The sequence below is a fragment of the Gracilinanus agilis genome, chromosome 2, assembly GCF_016433145.1.
Source record: "Gracilinanus agilis isolate LMUSP501 chromosome 2, AgileGrace, whole genome shotgun sequence".
NCBI lineage: Eukaryota > Metazoa > Chordata > Mammalia > Didelphimorphia > Didelphidae > Gracilinanus > Gracilinanus agilis.
In genome coordinates, this window is record NC_058131.1 from 398,803,441 (window position 1) to 398,823,987 (window position 20,547).

Sequence of the window (20,547 nt, forward strand, 5' to 3'; positions counted from 1 at the left end):
AGGGTTTCAGAGCTTTAGCTCGTGGTTGTGTCTGCCTCCACCCACTCCTCTGCCCGTGCCTGAGCTCTGAGCCCATGCTCTGAGCCCTGCGTCCACTCTCTGTGCCCTGCTCCCGTGCTCAGAGTTTGTGTGTGGTCTTTAGCTTTTTGGGGTCCTAAATCTTGCTGCTCTCAGGAACAGGCCCCAGAGCTGCCAATGACTCAATGGGTGCCCCAAGCTTGCTCTATTTCTTTTTAGCTGGCTTTGGCGCTATAGGTGGTATGTGTGGAGGGAGTGGGGGGTGGGGTGGTTGCTCAGCCCGCAATTTAGTGAGAGCTGTTTCACCCCTTTATAGCATGGAAATGCCCCGATTCCACATACCTTCCACACTGTGCCCTGTTGTGAGGTTCCTCCGTTCGTCTGCACTTGTTTTTATGTCCCCTTGAGGAGTTTTGTGTGTTTCGGTCAGGAGAGGTTAAGAGCTGCTTCTTACTCTGCCGCCATCTTAAACCGGAACCCTAAAATAATTATATGTTTTAGAGATTCATCAGAAACTCCAGTCAGATTTCCCTGTGAATGACAGCAGCTCAGTCCTCACCAAAAAAAAAAAAATCATAGCATAGGTCATAAGACTTCTAATCCAAAGGTGTCAGAGTCATCTTTGGATTTACATAAGATTCCTTAAGGAGGTGACAAGAGAGTTGGGATTAGATTAAAAAAAGACATTTCACAAAAAGGAAAAAAGATGGCTGAATAGAGTCCATTCTACTCTTAGCAGATTGCATCATCAAAGGTATAGGCACATCAGAGAATGTTATGAAAAATGTAGCAACTCAGTGTGTATAAAGGAAAGTAGTGTGTAAAGAGTCTGGAAAATGTAGATCAGAGTTACACCATGAAAGGCTTGGAATGCTTAGAATAGGAATTTATATATCATCTATAAAAATGTTTTTTTAAATTAGGAAATGTCAACTTCTGAAGGCTTTTCTATAGAAGAAAGAATAAAATGAACAGAGCAGTGAATTAGGAAAATCCAGTGATTGTGGTCAAAGAGTTTATTACTTAAGAGGGAAACTAAGATAATCATATATATAATCACCAAAAATCTGATTATACAATTATAAAATATGTAGAATGAATAAATCAGATTATCCACATGTTAGAAAATTGGCCAAATTCTTGAATCCAGGAAAGCTCCCTTCCTAATATCCAACTTGTGCAAAGGAAAGGAGTGTGAAACACGGAGGTTGTTCTATAACATATCAAAATGGAAAATATCTTAGTCATAATAGAATGTGAATGTGAGAAAGAGAGACAGGGCCAAGCAGTTGATCAAAATAATAAGTCGTTATGGTTCTCCCTATGCCTCTTCCAGCAGTGGTTCCTTTCTCTCCCCTCTCTCTCTTTTTGTCTCTGTCTCTGTCTGTGTCTCACCAGTGACATTACTAAATCCTCATATTAATGTGTATTTATGTATGTATACATATATTTAACTAGAATTAGACAATTGAAATTTTACTAATATTGGCATTTAGGAGGCTGTTTTCAGTTCTGTTCATAGTCTTAATGTGTGATTTGAGGGAGATTATAAAAATAGTCATCCTTGGGGGACATATATTTCATAGATGATCACTTACAAGTTAAATTTTATTTATATGTGTTTGTACAAATAAAATGGTTTTACAAGTAGAAATATATTTCTATATACACATAAACATGTAAGATGTCAATACATAATATATTAATAATATAGTACATATTATATATACGCACAGAGAAGACATAATATTTATATATGTGTGTGTATATATATATATATATATATGTGTGTGCATATATATGAGCTGAGTCTGAAAATGTGAGGAAGACAGTTCCTTGAGTACAAGGATTGCTTTATTCTTGTATTTGTATCCCCAGCAGTGGCACAAAGTACTGCACAAGGTGACTTAAGCTTCAAGTCCCACCTCTGACTCTTGGCTATGTGATGCTGAGCAAGTGACATTACCTCTCAGAAATCAGAAAGGCAATTTTATAAGACCATCCATTGCCAAGAAGGTGTAAAATTGCACTGTAAGAATTTCCTCAACTGGAAGTTCCCTGTACTTATAAAATCACACGTTTAGTACTTTTTCTATTCATATGCCTTTCCCCAGGCCTACCTAGCAAATGATAAGCAAATCACTTAATAAATGGTGATTAAATTTAATTGAATAAGCCCAATTAACTTAGAGTGATGTTATGATAGATGGTTGCTTACAAGGAACTCAGATATAGCAAAGATTACTTAGTTATATTATGAATCTTTTTTCTGCTCCCACAAATACCCGTTAGCTCAGCAAAATTAGCATCTGTGTGAGGCAAGAACTCCACTGACTTTCCATGTGCTCTGATTTTCCTCTTACATGATCTAGGAATCTGTCCAAGGGTGAGGTGGAAACCAGAACTCAGGAACAGAATACATCCTTCATTTTTCACTAATTAAAAATTCTATGAACTTTCAATTTGGGAAATACAAAGTTCTCTTTCTATCATTTGCCTTGCTGAATAAGAATTCTAAAGATATTCCTAGCTTTTCTTTGTGCAAATTGAGGTCTACTGCTTGGCTGAAGTCTCTTGGAAATAGGCTGTTAGGAACTTGGGAAAGGGCATTATGACATGACCAGTTTAGTAGTGCACAGAAAAGTTCTGGCAATTAGATCTGGCTGGGCCATGTGAACATTCCAATATAACTTAAAAATATTACAACTGTTTATTAATATTTAAATGAATACAGAGCCTATATGATATAAGTAACAACCCTTGATGAAAAATATCAAGTAAATGACACAAAGTGACATATAATCAGAAAAAACATTATCCAATTTTGATCCTAGAATAACTATCACTCACTAAAGGCCTCCTCTTCTTCCTCCAACTTAGGGGAAAAAAATTAAGTTCAGAATATAGCAGCTACAAGGTCAGGGGCTAGCAAAAAGGTGCTTTCTAAATGGCTAACACACAGACCTAATTGTGTTAATCAACTGACCAAAATCCTTCAGTGTTTTCTTCCCATTGCCTACTAAATAAAGTCAAAATGCCTTAACTGGACACCCTAAATTTTTTATGCCTGGAATCTACCCTACTTTTCTAACTATCTCTTACCTAATTAATATTCCAGCCAACTTGGCTTGATCCTTGTTCCTCGATTCAAATTCCATCTCTGATGATTACTATCTATATGATCTTGATAAAATTACTTAATCTCTCTGGACCTCAGTTTTCTCATCTGTAAAATAAAGGAGATGGACAAAATGACTTTCTAAGGTCCCTCCCAGTTCTGGATCTATGACCGTGAAGCTAGGATTGTCTCTTTTCACTGGCATACTCTAATTCTTCATAGACTTCACTCAAATGCCATAAAAATATCTCTGACCATCCCCAAGTGGATGTAATTTCAAAACACTTTATAATCCTCCCACAATCTTACAATGTCATTGGTATTATGTGTCCTCCACTGAAGTCTTATTACAATGTTTCTTTGTGATATCACAGTAATCTGGTATTCTTCATGACCATATAAGCAAAGCAAAAGCTATTTTTGGTTCTCTTGAGCAAACTGGGCTTCAAAAACAATCCTTGTTAAGAATGGAGAATTTCCTCATCAACATGAGGGTCATGGAAAATCAGAAAAATATACTAAATTGCAAAATGGTTTCTATCTGTAACCATGCAAGTAGAATCCGTACTAATAAAATCACTGATTATAGGAAGTACTGAAAAAAAGTGCCATATTTATCCTATGTATCATCATTCTCAATTTCTAGTCCAGTGGTTCCCAAACTTTTTGGCCTATCACCCTCTTTCCAGAAAAAATATTACTTAGCCCCCCGGAAATTAATTTTTAAAAATTTTAATAGCAATTAATAGGAAAGATAAATGCACCTATGGCCATCACCGCCCCTATGGATAGCTGCAGTACTCACAAGGGGGTTGTAGTGCCCACTTTGGAAATCACTGTTCTAATCCATCATGATGCTTGCACACCACCATCATCTTCGTTTTCCTTCCATTAGAGCTTGCTTTCCTAGAACCCTTGCTTTCCTGTTTCCCAACCATCTATATATCATGCCAACTATAGTCCAGCTGTCATCTTCATTTGTCCCACACCTTCCTTCATACCAGAATCTTGGACTCCCCCAACCCTAGATGCTGGACTCTGATAGGTAAATTTTCATCTCATTTTGCCTGGAACCAGGCTTCCATGCTTCTCCCAACCCCTTTGCACCTCCACTTTGTGTGTTGTCTTCTCTCAGTAGAATGTAAGTTCTAAGGGGACAGGGCCACCTTGCTTGCTTTTATTTACATCCCCAATTATTAGCATAGTGGCTGACACACAGTAGTTGATAAATGCTTTATATCTCTACTACTCTATAATCTCATTGAAGTTATGGACAATATCATTTTTATCCTTGTGCCTCCCTTGGTGCTTAACAGGTGCTTGTAGAGTGGCTAAAGTGTTTGTGGATTTCTGGAAGCTAAGTTTAGTTTGGATCTATAATAAAGACTATATGACATAGTGGACCTCTTTAGGAGTCAGAAAGATATGGCTTCCAATCCTACCTATGACACATACTATTTGTAAAACAATGGGTAATTCATTTAACCTCTCAGTGCCCTTGGCTCTTCTCTGAAATAAAACTGCAGTGGAGTCACTAATCTGCAGTAGAGGAGGGAGCTCTTACACCAAGTTTCCCATGTTGATAAAATGAATAATAAAAATATCATTATTAAGTGCTTGGGAAGTGGGCCAGGAGTGAGCAACTAAGTGGCACAGTGAATAGAACACTGTACCTAGAATGAGGAAGACCTATCTTCCTGGGTTCAAACCTGGCCTCAGACGCCCACTAGCTATGTGACTTGGGGAAAATCTCTTAACCCTGCTGGCTTCAGTTTCCTCATCTGTAAAATGAGCTGAAAAAGCAAATGGAAACTGATCTAGAAACTTTGCCAATAAAACACAAAATGGGGTTACAAAGAGTTATCCAACAGCTGAAGAATAAAAGAACTGAACTGAAATGGCCCAGGAATTCCACTAAATGATAAGCATGCAAATATAAATGAGAAAGACAGTTCCCACCTTCAAGGAACCTGCAGTCTAATAGGCAAAGACAGTACACGAAGTGAATGCTATGAAGAAAGCAGAGTAGAGGGTTTTAAAATGGCAGGGAATTTGTATGGTGGCTTAGTTCTGATCAAGATTCCATGAAATCTCATCCACCAAAGCCCAGAGACTAAGGGATAATGTCTGTGATGTTCCCATGGCAAAGGTTTAAGGAAGATGACTAGAGAGGAGAGGAATATGATAAAGGAAACCAATCATACTTTGAATGTGACTTATTTGTTGTCACTGGTGTCCTCTGTTAGACAAACCTATCTCTCTTGGAAGGTCATCAGGCAACATCAAACCCATTAAACTGACCTGTTGACTTTATTTCTTTTACAGCATCATAGATTTATAAAGTTGGAAGAAAACTTAGAGATTATCGGCTCTACCCACCTCATTTACTAGATGAAGAGAATGAGACCTAGATAGGCTAAATAACCTGTCCAAGGGTATACTGTTGGTGACAGAATCAGTATTTGAATTCAGGTCCCCTTATCCCAAATTCAGAGCTCTTTTGACTATATATCACTGTGCCTCTCCATTGCTTGACTTCAGCCATATGTGATGTAACTAGGTTCTCACTGGCAGAGACATTGTCAGACACATTGCCAACAGCATCTCAGGAAGGCACTAGGCCAAGCCACCCAGCTAAGATCTATACAAACATTTCCCCTCTGCCATTTCAGTGTCACTTCCAGAAGTAGTAACGCAATCAAGGAGACCAAGACAGAGGCACTGTTAAAGTGCCGTGGGGTTGAACTTGTTAAAAAATGGAGCTCTGTGGCAGCAAAGTCAAGGGGAAAAAATTAGCATGCTTCTAGTAGGTATGAGTTATAATGGCTCTAAAGTTTGTGTATTTTTCTCCAGAAATAAGATACAAGAAAGATCTCAGCACCAAACCTTTCCAGAAAGCCAAACTTGTAAGAGGAATTTTAAACATGCTCTGGAATATTTCCAAAACTTGTTTTTTTTAAAAATCTATTAGATAAATGCTTACAAAACATAATTTTTTTCATCATTGAAAGAAAACAATGAGATTCTTAGCAGTAAAAATAATCAATGGTGTCATTAATTTGAGCGCCTTTTTTTTTGATAGTGGTATAAACTGAGCAATAATCATCGCAAAGATTTTCTGAGGAGGGAATGGGAAATGAAGACAGCTTCCTGAATAGGTTGTTCTTTGGTTTCCCTTGCATTGTAACTAAAAGTGAAAGCAAAAATGTCAGGGGAGAAAGCAACACTGTCATTTAGGCAACCTCTCCATGGCATTTTCATTACTTTTAAATATCTGGAACTTTTGTTCCATCACTGTTGTTCCTTTTTGGTCCTGATTTTTGCATCCTACTCCAACTAGTTAAAAAAAGGAAGATCAGAAGAAGTTTGTGTGTCATTCTACAGCCTTCTGAACTGTTCTACTCAATCCCTCTTCTTAGGTCTCTAAAAAGGAGGAGAAGAGCAGGAAAATATAATGGACAAAGTGTTGGACTTGGGGGTTAGAAAAACTTACGTCTAACACTTAGTAATTCTGTGACATTAGGCAAGTCATTCCACTTCCCCCTTTGTAACAGAGACACAAAATATCTATGTCTATGTCATGGGGATGTTTATTAAAAATGAAAATCCTTTTAAAGTGCTTTGAAACTTTAAAGTGCTACACACATTTCATGTCATTTAGGACGGAGATCCTAAACATACTGGACAATAGGGAATTTCTGAGGTTTTCCATTACCCTCACTTCTACTTCTCAGTTTCCTTGGCTTTCTTCAGGTCTCTACTCAAGTTATCTTCTGCAGGTAGGCTTTCTCCGCCATCCTAATAGTGATTCTTGCTTCTGAAATGACATATCTGCTCTATATATGAATACATCTAGTTTATTGCATATTGTCTCTAATTAGGACATGAGGAGGACAAGGACTTTCTTTTTCTTTCTTTTTTTTTGTCCTTTCTTTACATCTCCAGACCACAGCACAGTACCTGGAACATAGTAAGTGCTTGTGGATTGATTGCATCTCAGCAAATTAATTTAGGCTTATAATACTGAGGGAATTTTTACACTTAGTAACATCTCCTTGGAAGATTATCTCCTTCCTGTTAGCCAAAATCCTTTCCTTATAAAGCCCATTAACATTTTATGTCTCAGAGGAAATCTATCATGACTCATGTTTCTCAATTCTATTTAATTTTTATGCTGCACTAATGCCTTGAACCTATATGAATAGTATTTGTGGTTACAAAGCATTTTTACATATGTTATCATATACTTTATAGCAAGATGATAAAGAAATTCAAACAATATCATAAAAGGTTTGGCAGAAGAGACTGGAATTATTTAGCCTGAGAACACTTTTGGAGGGGGAGGCTGTCAGACATGTTGGAAAGTTTAACAGGAGAAGGAAAATGACATTAAAAACTAACAAGGGATTCAGAGTCCAGAAGATCTGGATGCAAATCCTACCTCATATACTTATTTAGTACAGTGATCTCGGGCAAGTTACTTGATATCACAATTTCCTTATCTGTAGAATGAAGATAAGAAATAGTACACATACATACACACATACATGCATGTGCGTGTGCATGTAAGTGCTTTATGTGAAACAAGAACAAGATGAATTTTTGCAACCCTAAAAGAGCTGTATAAATGCAAATAATCATAAATATTGTTGTCGTTCAGTAGTTTTTTAGTCATGTCCAGTGTTTTGTGATCTACTTGAAGTTTTCTTGGCAAAAATACTAGAATGGTTTACCATGTCCTTCTCCACTTCATTTGACAGATGAGGAAACTGAAGTAAATAGGATTAACTGACTTGCCCAGGGTCATACAGCTAACAAGTGTCTGAGGTCACATTTGAACTAAGGAGAATGAGTCTTCCTAACTCTAGGTTGAGCACTTTTCTTACTGCACCACCTAGTTGCCTAATTAATATAACTATTATTATTACTAAGACAATTCTTTTGATTGAGCCTAGAGGACAGAATTGGAGATAATAAGAAAGTTTTATAAGAATTAACATATACTACAGTAATATTGGTTTCTTTATCACTAGAGGTATTCCAGTAGGGATTATATTACTAAGTTTCAGGGATACTGTAAAGGGGACTTCAAGTCAACTTGGGCTAGATGATCTCAAAATTCCTTTCTGATTCTGAAGTTCTGTGGTCTAGATGCATTCTAGTGAAGAAGGGGCAAGACAGTCTGGAATGGAGCAAGTGTTCTAGATAAATCTCAAAGTGAATAATTGATTATAAATCAGCAAAAACTGGTTTGACTGATATAACACCAGCTCTCTAGGATACATGTATGCCAAGACAAATACACTCACAAACCAGGCCTTACACCACCTACCCTATCCGCAATCACTTGTTTTATTGGTGAAGTTAGAATTAAGTTCCCTATATCCTTATCCATTATTTCTTATTCCTTAATAGGCAACTTAAAAATATCTGTATTTCATTGGTTCCAACAAAATATTTATCCTATGGATAGTCAACAGTCTCCTATTGGTGTCAGCAGGCTCCTTGTCTAAAACTCCTTATAAATTTGAGCCATAAGGAGCTCTGGGTCTTTAACCAGAGTCCAGTAATATTGCAGGGTTCCACATCTAGTTGTCACCCCACTCGCTATCTGTTGCCTTTAGCCTGAGCAATGTGGGAAGAAAGGGTGGAACCAAGATTGGCCTCTGTTCTCCTTTTCCCCTCTATGAATACTAAAAATAGTTCTATTAAATTCTAACCCTCTATGGCTCTGGTGCTCTTCATCTGAATATTCCAGCATTACATTGATAAACAATCAATAAAAATTATTAGGCAGTGTTTTTTATCCTTCTGGAATTAGGCAGTGTTGACCTATGTGGGAGCCTTTAGTTGAAGATTGCAGAACATCTCATCTGTCAGTGAGTCATGTTATCATTAAAAGATGAAAGAATAAAGGAACTTGACTTAAGGAACTCACTGGGTTAGTACCAAAAGCTGGGAATGTACTCTTAGGTATCTACATTGCTGAACCAGGGCCAGGAGTCCAAGACGGGTTGGGGAGTGGGGGAATTGTATAAGCTGTCTTCAAGTTGTCCTAGATGACTGAAAAAGAGCCACCCATGAAAGTGATATCTGTACCATCATTACCACCCTCTCCCTCCAAATAGGAAACACAAGAGAAAAAAGTCAGTCATATTTTTGAGAAAGGCAAACCAGAATGAAATAAATGCTATACAAAACCTTGATTGTAGAGGGCTATGAGGCAGTTTCCCAATGATTCCTCACATAATGTCTTTTATACAGGATTCTAAAAATGATTCCTTGAGTGTTAAATGAATGAGGCCATAATATAAGTCTTTTGTATGGAAAAAATATTCAGAGAACTCATAACCAGTATCATCTTTCTTTCTTTTCTTTTCTTTTCTTTTTTTGAGTGCAGTAACTGCTGCAATTTATAAGTTGATGGTCCATTAAAGCCTCAAGCCTACAATTAAATGACACAAAGTTTTATTGATTTCAGAAAGATTATTGAGTGATTGAGTCTAGAAATTAGTATACTTTGCAAAGATAGCCCATTGTATATTTTCCAAGCAATCAACCACAAAACTTTATCATTCTTTAGAATTTACGAATGTGTAAATGAGAGTTATTTTGGCTGGGATCCTCCATTCCCATTTTTGTACATTGATAAAGCTTGCTTCCCTTTCGGTAATTTATCCCTGCCAATGCTGGTATTTTTGTTACATCATAAATCCAGTATCTTATTTTTATTAGCATAAATACCTTCTTCTCTTGATTTCAATATTAAGGTACCCCGCTCAGCTGGATTTCTTTCCCTAATTCCTTCATGATATAGCATGCAAGTCTCTGAGAACTGTATAACTCATTTGGCATGATATTATGGCTTTGTCTAAGTACTTGATTTTCCATGTATAACCAATTTCCTGAATTGGCTTATGCACTGTTAAAAGGCAGAGGTTGTACCCTGTACACTGTAGACTAATTGTATCTCTCAGTATAATGTATAGAGAAGAGGTACTTAGAACTTCAATCCAATTCAATTAAGCTTATTTAGTAAGAACCTACTATGTGTCAGACAAGGCAGCTAGTTAACTCAAGAGATAGAGTACTGGACCTAGAATTAAAAAGACTTGAGTTCACATATAACCTTAGGTACTTGTTAGATGTATGACCCTGTGTAAATGAAAGTTTAATTAAAATTAGTTTAATTAAGCTTTTAAGCCTTTCTCTCTGTCCAGGCCTCTCCAGGCCTGGACTGGCCTCTCCCTCTCTCAATTTACCTATCTTTTACCTTTCTAATTGTAAATATACTACCTTAAACTGGATGCTGACTTGGGTCTATTTTAATTACAGAATCAATCTGAATTGTTGATTCCTGGCGGCCACATTTTAAATAAATATCTATAAATACCTAAAATCTCCCTCTTACAAGCCTGAGCAAGCCACTGAAACTCTGTTTCCCTTAATCCACTGGAGAAAGAAATGGCAAACCACTCTCGTATCTTTTCTGATAGATAACATGGTGGTCCATGAGGTTGCAATGTGTCAGACACAACTAAAACACTGAACAACATATACCAGAAACAATGTAGGTGCTGGAGATACAAAAGGCAAAAGCAAAATTGTTTCCTGCCTACAAAGAACTTACATTATATTGTGAGAAATAACATGTACACAGACAGATTTTTAAAAATCATGAAAAATAAATATAAAAATAGCAGTATGCTTCTTATTGCTGAATTGGTGAATGGATAGGCAGAAGTCACACACACACATTCCTTTAATCACAAACACACACATTCCTTCCTTGAGGTTTGAGTTTTGTTTCTTTAAACACACCTTTAACCCCCTCCCTTCTTTGGGAATGGTTTCCTTATCTCTGTAGGATGTACCTGGATGCCAGTAACTTAGCTTCCTGCATTGTCAGTGCTGTATTTCATCCCAGAGAACCCCAGTGAAATGATACTCTGATCTCAAATTTTCTTTTTTGTTAAAATTTTATTAACAGGATTTATTTACAGAAATCTCAGCTCCTACCTCCATAGAAGACATCTTTCGCAAACAGGTATGTATAAATATGTTATGTCTTTCGTGTTTCCATTTTTCACTTCATGTTCAGGTGAACATTCACACATTATTCTTCAAATATTAAATCTGGAGCTATTTATAATGCTCTCTTGTTTCTCCTCATTTCACTCTTGTCTCATGTAGTTTTTTCCAAGTATTTTAAAAAATTAATCAGCTTATCATTTCTTATGGTACTGTAGTATTCCATCAAAATTTGTTTAGCCATTCCCTGATTAATGTATATCCTCTTATTTTCCATTTCTTTGCCACCACGAAGATAGCTGCTGTAAATATTTTGAAATATATGGGTTCTTTTCCTTTTTCCCTAATTTCCTTGGGAAATAGATGCAGCAATGGTATTGCTGGGTCTAAGGGTAAACACAGTTTATATCTCTCTGGGTATATTTCCAAATTGTTCTTCAAAATGATTGGATCGATTCATAGTTCCCCCAACAGTATATGTTTCCCAATTTTCCCACATTCACTCCAACATTTTTCATTTTGCTCTTTTGTCATTTTAGCTAATCTGATGGCTGTAATATGACATTTCATAATTTTTTTGGTTTGCTTTTCCCTAATCTCTAGTGATTTTTGAGCATTTTTAAACATACGTATATATGGCTTCAATTTCTGCATCCAAAAACTATCTGTTCATATCTTTTGTGCATTTATCAATTGAAGGATGGTTCTTATTCTCATAAACCTGACAAAGTTCTCCTTATGTTTTAGATATTGTTATGTTCATAACCTTGGAAATGATGGATGCCACCTTGAATGACAGGGAATGCAGTTGGTTGACATGGAATGTTCCCGGGTGCAGTGGCAAACATCAGTTGGCCTGACAGTATAAATACCCCTGACAGGCTCTTGGAGGGGGTCTCTTGAGATCTTTCTATGTCTCTCTAGGTCTCTGGGAGGTGAAGGGAGGCAGGGAGGTCTATGAAGAAGAGGGTAGAAAGAATCTGAATATTTCCTGAAGACTGTGAGAGCTAGTGCATCACCAAACACTGGTAGTGAGAAAGCTGAGAGAATAAGATCACCAACACAGCTGCATCAATAGCAGTCCCTATTCTCTGGCTTGGCTGTGGCCAGGCTGGGCCAGAGGTGTAGTGGAGAATTAAGTTCTAGCTTCTATTAGATCAATAGACTCCAGTCCTGATTGTCAACTAGTTATAGATATTAGGTTGATAGGGTCTCTAATCCCCAATCTTTGTCCTGTTTACCCTTTCCCTGATTATAGATAAAGAGAGTTTAACAAGTACCTTCCTGAGTAGTCTCTATATCACGACCCTTGGGGAAGGAGTCAATGCAGTCAGATATCAAACATGATCCAAGGCAAATCAAAGCCCTATGTTAATTTTTCCAACACCAGGTTGGACTTGGAAAGATTATACATCCATTTAACGTCTCAGATCCTCCCTGGGCAACTGTTAAAGAAAAGAGGAAATTATAACAACTATCAAGAGTGATTGGAGTGGGTGTTCCTCCATCATCTGCAGCTAGGGAGAATACAGATAGATACATTCACATCACTGTATATCTGTATCTCCTTAGGACCCCCTTTTTATTTATAACAATATGAGACCTCTCTCCAAGAGACCATGAAATCTTCCCCCTTTCCCCCTATTTTCTGGTTTCCTTCTGTTCTTGGCAACATTTGTTTTATTTGCACAAAAAAGTTTTCAATTTAATATGTCAAGATTATCTCTTTTACATTTCACAATGCTCTCCATCTCTTAATGATTCATAATTCCTCTAGCTCAGTGATGGCAAACCTATGGCACGAGTGCCAAGGACGACATGCAGAACACTCTCTGTGGACACTTGGTTACCCTTCCTCCCCATCCTCCAACCCCAGAGTTTGTTACTAGAAAGGCAGAGGAACTACAGCAGAACTGCTCCCTTCCCCTTCTTCACTGTAGCTGACAACATTTTTTCACATCAGCAGCCCAATAGGAGCACACAAGGGATAAGGTGGGCAACTCACAGGTGGCAGAGCTGGAGGGGAGCGGAGCATGGAGACCATTCCCCTCCCCCTTTCTACACTCACTGAGGACATTCCTCACTTCACCCACCCCTCTGTCCAGCAGTCCAGTGGAAACCCTTTCTGCCTCCTTGGGTCCCATTTCTCTGCCTTCTTCTTGGTACCACAAGTCCAAATTGGGTAATTGCTGTCTGGTGGAGATATAACCAAAGGTCTATAAATAAATGGCTGGGAGAGGGGACTGGCAACTGTAGAGATTACCAAAAAATAAATAAATAAAAAGGCCTCCAAGAGAACATGGTATTGGAGCTGAATCTTGGAAGAATCTAGAGATTCCTGAAGGTCTAAGATAGAAGGGAGAATGTTTTTGCCATAAGACATAATTGCCAATCTATGCAAAGGTCTGAGGACAGCAAATGGGTTGCCAATTTTTAGAACAATAAGTAAGCCAGTTTGTCTAAAATAGAAAGTGAGCATTGGGAAGTAATATGTAATACTGGAAAGGTCATAGCAAGTGCTCTGTATATGTCTGTTGAATTGAGTTGAACTGAAGAACCATAAGTGAAAGACTCCCTCTTTTCTGAGCTTCACTCCCTCCTTACCCTCTGAAGCCTCATGGAATCCTTGCTTTTCTTCTTTACTCAGCTCAAAGTACCAGCTCTTCCATAAGACTTTTCCTGGTTCTCTGAGTTCCTCCTGACACTTTCACCCCACCACTTTCTTATTTAGTTTGTATCTGTTTGTCATGTACTTTGTACCTAGATATGTGGATGCCATCTTCTCTATTAAAATGTGAGCACCTTAATGCCAGGGATTGTTTATTTTTGTCTTACTATTCTTAGCACCTAGAACAGTGCCTGCAATATTATAGGTACTTCATAAATGCATAATGTTTGACTGCTTAATTGAGTCTCTTCTTCATCTATATATTAATTTCTCTAGGTCTTTAAAATAAAGTTTTGAATGAAAGAAATTAGAACCTAACCTAGAATTATCAAAGATATATTCTTATCTAGTTTATTCTTCTGTTTAAGATTAATTCATGGAATTATACAATTCTGCCCTGTTTTTAAAATTCCAAATGCATCATATACATAATCTAGTTTTTCAAAATATCTCTCTTTTGTAGGGTTTTTAGAATTCTTTTTTTAATAGTTGTCTTTTTTTAACTGATCCCCTTCATTTCTTATAACACAATAATATTCCATCACATTTATATAACAACTTGTTCAGCCAACCTATGGGCATTTTTCAATTTCATTCTTTTCTCTCCCACTACACAAAAAAAGAGTTTCTATGAATATTTTTGTGCATGTAGGTTCTTTTCCTTTTTCTTTCATCTCTTTGGGGCTATACACCTAGTAGTGAGTGCTATTACTAGGTCAAAGATGATGTAGTTTTAAAACTCTTTCTGGATAGTCAACAATTGTGCTCCAGAATGGTTGAACTAGTTCACAATTCCCTCAACAGTGCATCAGTGTGATTATTTTTCCATGTTCTTTCCAGTATCTGCCATTTCCTTTTCTGTCCTCTTATCTAAAATGATACATATAATATGGTACCTCATAGCTGTTTTCATTTGCAGTTCTTAATTATTAGTGATTTAGGGCATTTTTTCTATATGATTATTGAGAGTTTTGATTTCTTCCTCTGAAGGATGCCTTTTCATACCCTTTAATTGTTATCAATTCAATGATGGCTCTTACTTTTTTAAGTTTGGCTCAATCTATATATTTGAGAGATGAGACCTATATCATAGAAACTTGATACAAATGTTTTTTCTAGTTCTCCTTTTTATAATATTGGTTGCATTAGTTTTAGTCTGTACAAAATCTTTTTAATATTATGTAATAAAAATTATCTATTTTTCCTCTTGTAAACCTTTCATCTCTTTCTTGGTCATGAACTCTACCCCTATCCTAGATCTGACAGGTAATATCTCCCATGCTCACTTAATTTTTTTTATCATATCTCCTTTTATGTCTAAATTACATGCCCATTTTGAACTTATATTAGAATATTGTATGATACGTTGGACAATGTTTACTTTCTGCCATACTGCTTTTCAGTTTTCCAACAGTTTTTGTAAAAGAATGACTCCTTGCCCCAGTAGCTGGGATGTTAAAAACTAAGCTTTTTTGTTCCTTTGCTCTATATATTGTGTGTCTAATCTGTTTCATTGGTCAGCTACTCTATTTCTCATCCCATGCCAAATCATTTTAATGATTACTGATTTGTAATATACTTTGTGATATGGTTCTGATAGTCCCCCTTCCTTCACATTTTTTTCAATGATTCCTTTCTTATGGGGAAAACCAGGGGAGATAATTTAATATTGTATGTGGATTCAGAAGGGTGTAAAGGAGACAGGAATGACAAAAGGTGGGACCAAACAAGTTAGGGAGACTGGGTTTAACTGCTAGGGAAAATGTCTGTTGACAGAAGTGACAGTTGGGCCTAACTGTCACCCTATACCACATAGACAAGGGGTCTGTGAAAACCAGCAGGTTTTTATAAAAACAAGAGGGTTTATAACAAATTTAATTAAGGGAACTATGGTCTAACGGATGGGAATAGGGGTTTCTACACTTCCAGACTATGGGCAAACCACAGGGTCAGGGGAGGGACTTATCTACCCTGAACTGAGACCTAAACAACACAGAGCCCAAAGAATGACAGGACTGAAGTGGGCATCCTCACAGCAGAGTCCTGACACACTCCAGCAATGTTGCAGCTCCTCCAGGACCACTACCTGCACTCTTTCAGGTAGGTAGATTTTGGGAGCTAACCCAGCCCAAGTTAAGCTGCAACTCAGGTTGGGATTAATAGTCTCTACCAAAATCTCCCACAAGTAGATGAGAGTCTTCCTTCAGGATCCCAGGAAATCAGGGTACAAACTCCACTTCCTCTGAGGCCTACCAGGGTCAGTTACTACTTGTCCCAACCACCATGGAGTCCATCTCAGAGAAAGAGCCACACTTCCTGCTTCCCCATTCCATTTAGAATTCTCTAGTCCTGGCTGCTATGTCTCCTAAATAATAATTAAGTAAACTTCCTCACAGCACCTTATATTTTTGACTTTTTGCTCTTCCAGATGTATTTTGTTATTATTTTTTATCTATTAAAGTCATTCTTTGGTAGTTTGATTGGCATAGCCCTGAATGTGTAAATTAATTAATTTAGGTAGTACTGTCATCTTTATTGTTTTGGCTCAGCTTACCCATGAACAATAAGCATTTATTTAGTTCTATTTTTGTGGAGTATTTTGTATGTGTTAATATAATTCTTGTGTCTGTCTTAGTGGATAGGGTACCATGTATTCTATATTGTCTACAGTTTTTAAAATGGAATTTCTTTTTCTATTTCTTCCAGCTGAGTTTTGATGATAATATTTAGAAGTTCTAATAATTTGTATGAATTTATTATTATTTGTATAGTTTATTTATATTTTATATATTTTATATTCTTAAACTTTGCCAAAGTTGCTCAGTGTTTTGGCTAGTTTTTTTTGTTGGCTTTCTAGAGTTCTAAGGATACTATCATATCATCTGCAAAAAGTAATAGTTTTCTTTTCCTGTTACCTATTCTTACTCCTTTACTTTCTTTTTCTTGTCTTATTGCTATGCCTTGGATTTCTAGTAAAATGCTGAATTATGAGTTGATAGTGGATATTTTGCTTCAAATTTGATCTGATTGGAAAGGCTTCTAGTTAATCCCCATTGCAAATAATGCTTATTTTTTATTTTAGACAGATACTATTTATTATCTTAAGAAAAGTGCTATTTATTCCTAAGCTTTCTAGTGTTTAGTTTAGTTTCATAGGAATGGATGTATTTCTTTCCTCCTAAACTGCTCAATGATAGAAAAATGACTCATTGTGACTTTTTATTAATTTCACTTAGAATGTATATATATATATATGTATATATATATATATATATATATATATATATATCCCAACTACCAACTAATCACCAACCCACACCACCAGCAACCAACCCCCAAGGACTAGCTCATGCCTAGCAACCAACTTCCCCCCAGCTACCAGCCCTAACTGCCAATAAATGATTCCCCAACCAACTGACACTGGCCCCTTTATACCCTTTCTCTACCTCACTTCCTGTCTCTATGATTTCGACCTGTAACTGTGGGCTGGTTAATCCTTACATGTCTCTATGATAAGAGGACCTCCAGGTCTCCCATTAAATTAAAAAAGTTATAAAGAATTCCTTTTTACACAGTCAAGCTCATGGACTACACACACACACACACACACACACACACACACACACACACACACACACACTTTTGTGTGTGAGAGAGCATGCACAGTCACACCTTCCAAAATGTATAAAAATTCTTTTTTTCTTAGAACCTCAAGGAAACTTGAGCATGTGTAGCTATTCTCTGCCTCCCTCTGTAAAGATATGACTCATCCCTGGGGTACACTTTCTACCCTCACCTCCAATAACCTATGTTTTGTCAGCTGGAAAAGCTGATGATGCAGAATGCCTCACCAGAAAAGAAGCAGCAGCAGCTCTGGCTATTGGATTAAATTAGAGTCAGCTTTTTGGAAGATATGATGTTACTCCACTGAAGTAAAGAGAGGTTAGAAGGGACTTCCCTATACTGCCATAATGGTGAACCAGGGGACTCAACTTAGCAATGAATTATATACAGATATAAGCAGACAGAGAATATTTGCACATGCTCCAAAAGATGAAAAGCATCCAAATTCTTAACTATAATGCCACAATGAGAGAGGAGGCCTTAAACTAATTTTCTATTAAAGGGTTACACAGTCCTACCTCCCCAGTCAAATTTATAAATAAATTAACTGATACCCAAATCCACAGGAAGGAAGCAGCAGACCTAGCATTTGAATTCAGGTCTTCTGATTTTTAAGTCCATTGATCATACCCACACATTATATTGAATTATATTAAATGTCTGTTCAAAAAATGACAATGATTTAATTTCACCATGAGGAGTCTCAGGGTTGAGGCTGTAATGCTATGTTAATACTAATAGATAATACAAAACAGAATGAATTCTGCATCTGACACCCAACAGAACATATAGAATTCCAGCAAAGTAACGTTCTATAACTCCGTCAACAATGGCATTGACTTTCCAGACCGTCTAAAGAATATGATGAATTACTAAACAAATATTCCATGTAAAAAGTATGGTTTTACTTTGCCAATCTATATAAATGTTCTAAAAATTAAAACCCTATGTAATATGCAGAATTTTATGCCTCCTGTAAATCAAAAGATACAAATAGCTACAACAAAAGATACAATAGCTACAACAATTTATTTATTTATTTATTTTGCTATACTTGAAACTTATTCGTTTAAATTTTTGTTTTCCTAAGAGTAGTAGTAGCAAACAGAGAAGATTTGAAGAATCATTTAATCTTTTCAAAAGTCAAGTACACAATTTACCTGCAGAAAAAACCTTCTGTAATGACTTTCATTACTGTTTCGATATATGACTACCTATAAAGAAAGCACATGCCATTGTAATGATGAGGCACCAGGGATGTTATTATTATTTTTAAAATATAATCTAAATGGTTTGTGGGTTCACACTGGGTTGAAGGAGAGACAGGACCAACCAGGATAGGGAGACCAGGGTTTACTGCCAAGCTGTTAACTTTCACAGGAATGACAGGCCAACAGTCACTCAGCCCACCTAGGCCAGGGTCTATGGAACCAGCAGGCAAAAAGGTAAAAATTTATACAAGTTTAATTGAGGGACATAATAATGAAGGATGGGAACAAGGGATTCTATAATTACAACCTAAGGGCAAACCACAGGGGCAAGGGAAGGACTTGAATAGACTATTCTATTGACTTAAGCCAGGCAGGGCCAAAGGAAGCAGTACTGAAGTCACAGGGAAATCTCCTCCAAACCTGGTTCCAGCCAGGTTTGGTCAGCTCAGCTAAAGGGCCTGAGGATGGCTTTCAATTGGGGTCTCACGGTAAATCCAAGGATAGTCACAGGATGCCAAGAGCCAACTCCACCAGGACAGATGATCCAAGGTACCCAGGTAGGGAGAGTGAGTTTGCAATTCTGTCCACCAGATCACAAACCACTTCCCCACTTGGTGCTGCTCTGCAGGTGTGTTGTCCACTGCTGAAAGCCTCCACCTCTCAGCATCCCAGGGAATCTGGATGCAGTTTTTCCCTAACTCTGAGATCTCCCAGGGTTAGCAACAGTTATGTCCCCAACCACTAATGGAGTCTCTCTCAGAGTCCAAGCCTCACTTCCTGCTCCTTCATTCCATCTTGAAATCCTCCAGCACTTCCTGCTAGGTCCAACACTAACACTAAATTAATCTTCCTCACAACACCATGTAAAGTTGTTTGACCACGTTTTTCAGCATGCTTGTCAGAAAAGACTATAGGAGGAAATACCTGACTTGATTAAACTCTTAGATGCCAACATTTTGCACGAGCTCTTTGAGGTCTGCTGAATGTTTTCACATTTGCTTTCTATAGTGTCAGAATTCTTTAGCAATGAACATGATAGTCATTTTCTTGAGAGAGTTTCTTGGCTTCTAGGGTGGTGAAGGGAGTTATTTCAGTTATTGTTCAGTTATTGTTCAACTAATTTGCAATTCTTGTCACAAATAGAATTCTTCTAGGAGGTAAAATAGTATTATAGAAAGCATACTGGATTTGGAGTCAGAGGACTCAGATTCAAGTCCCAGTTCTATTATTCATTATTTCATAGACCTTGGGGCAAGTCATGGAAACTCTCTAGACCTCAGTTGTCTCATTTATAAAATAAGGAGCCTAAATTAGATGACCTTGGAAGTCTCTTCTACCTCTGAATCCATCATTCTATCTACTGCTATTACCTGGTCAATTAAGTTTATATTAACTTTTACATAAGGAAATAACTACCACACTTAACTAGTTTCATATATCTGTGATTTTCTCAGTATAGAGAAAAAACAGTTTAACTCCTTCTGCCAATGCAGATCTAAAATTTAGTAAGTCTTAAGGAGTTGCCTAATAAATGTACAGTCAAAATAGCTTGCCACAGCTCACACTAATATCTCTGCATTTAGAATCAGAGAACCTGGGTTCACATTTTGGTTCAATTGCTATGTGGCCTTGGATCCCAGTCACTTCTCTGGACTTCTGTTTTCCTCATCTATAAAATGAACAGGTTGTACTACATGATCTTCTAGTTTTAAATCGATTATATGTATTACCAAATGGTTTTAGACCAGATCTGCCTAACTCTGAGCCTAGCACTCTATCCAATACAGCACACTGTTTCTAATTTCTCTCTCTCTCTCTCTCTCTCTCTCTCTCTCTCTCTCTCTCTCTCTCTCTCTCTCTCCTTTCTTCTCTCTCTC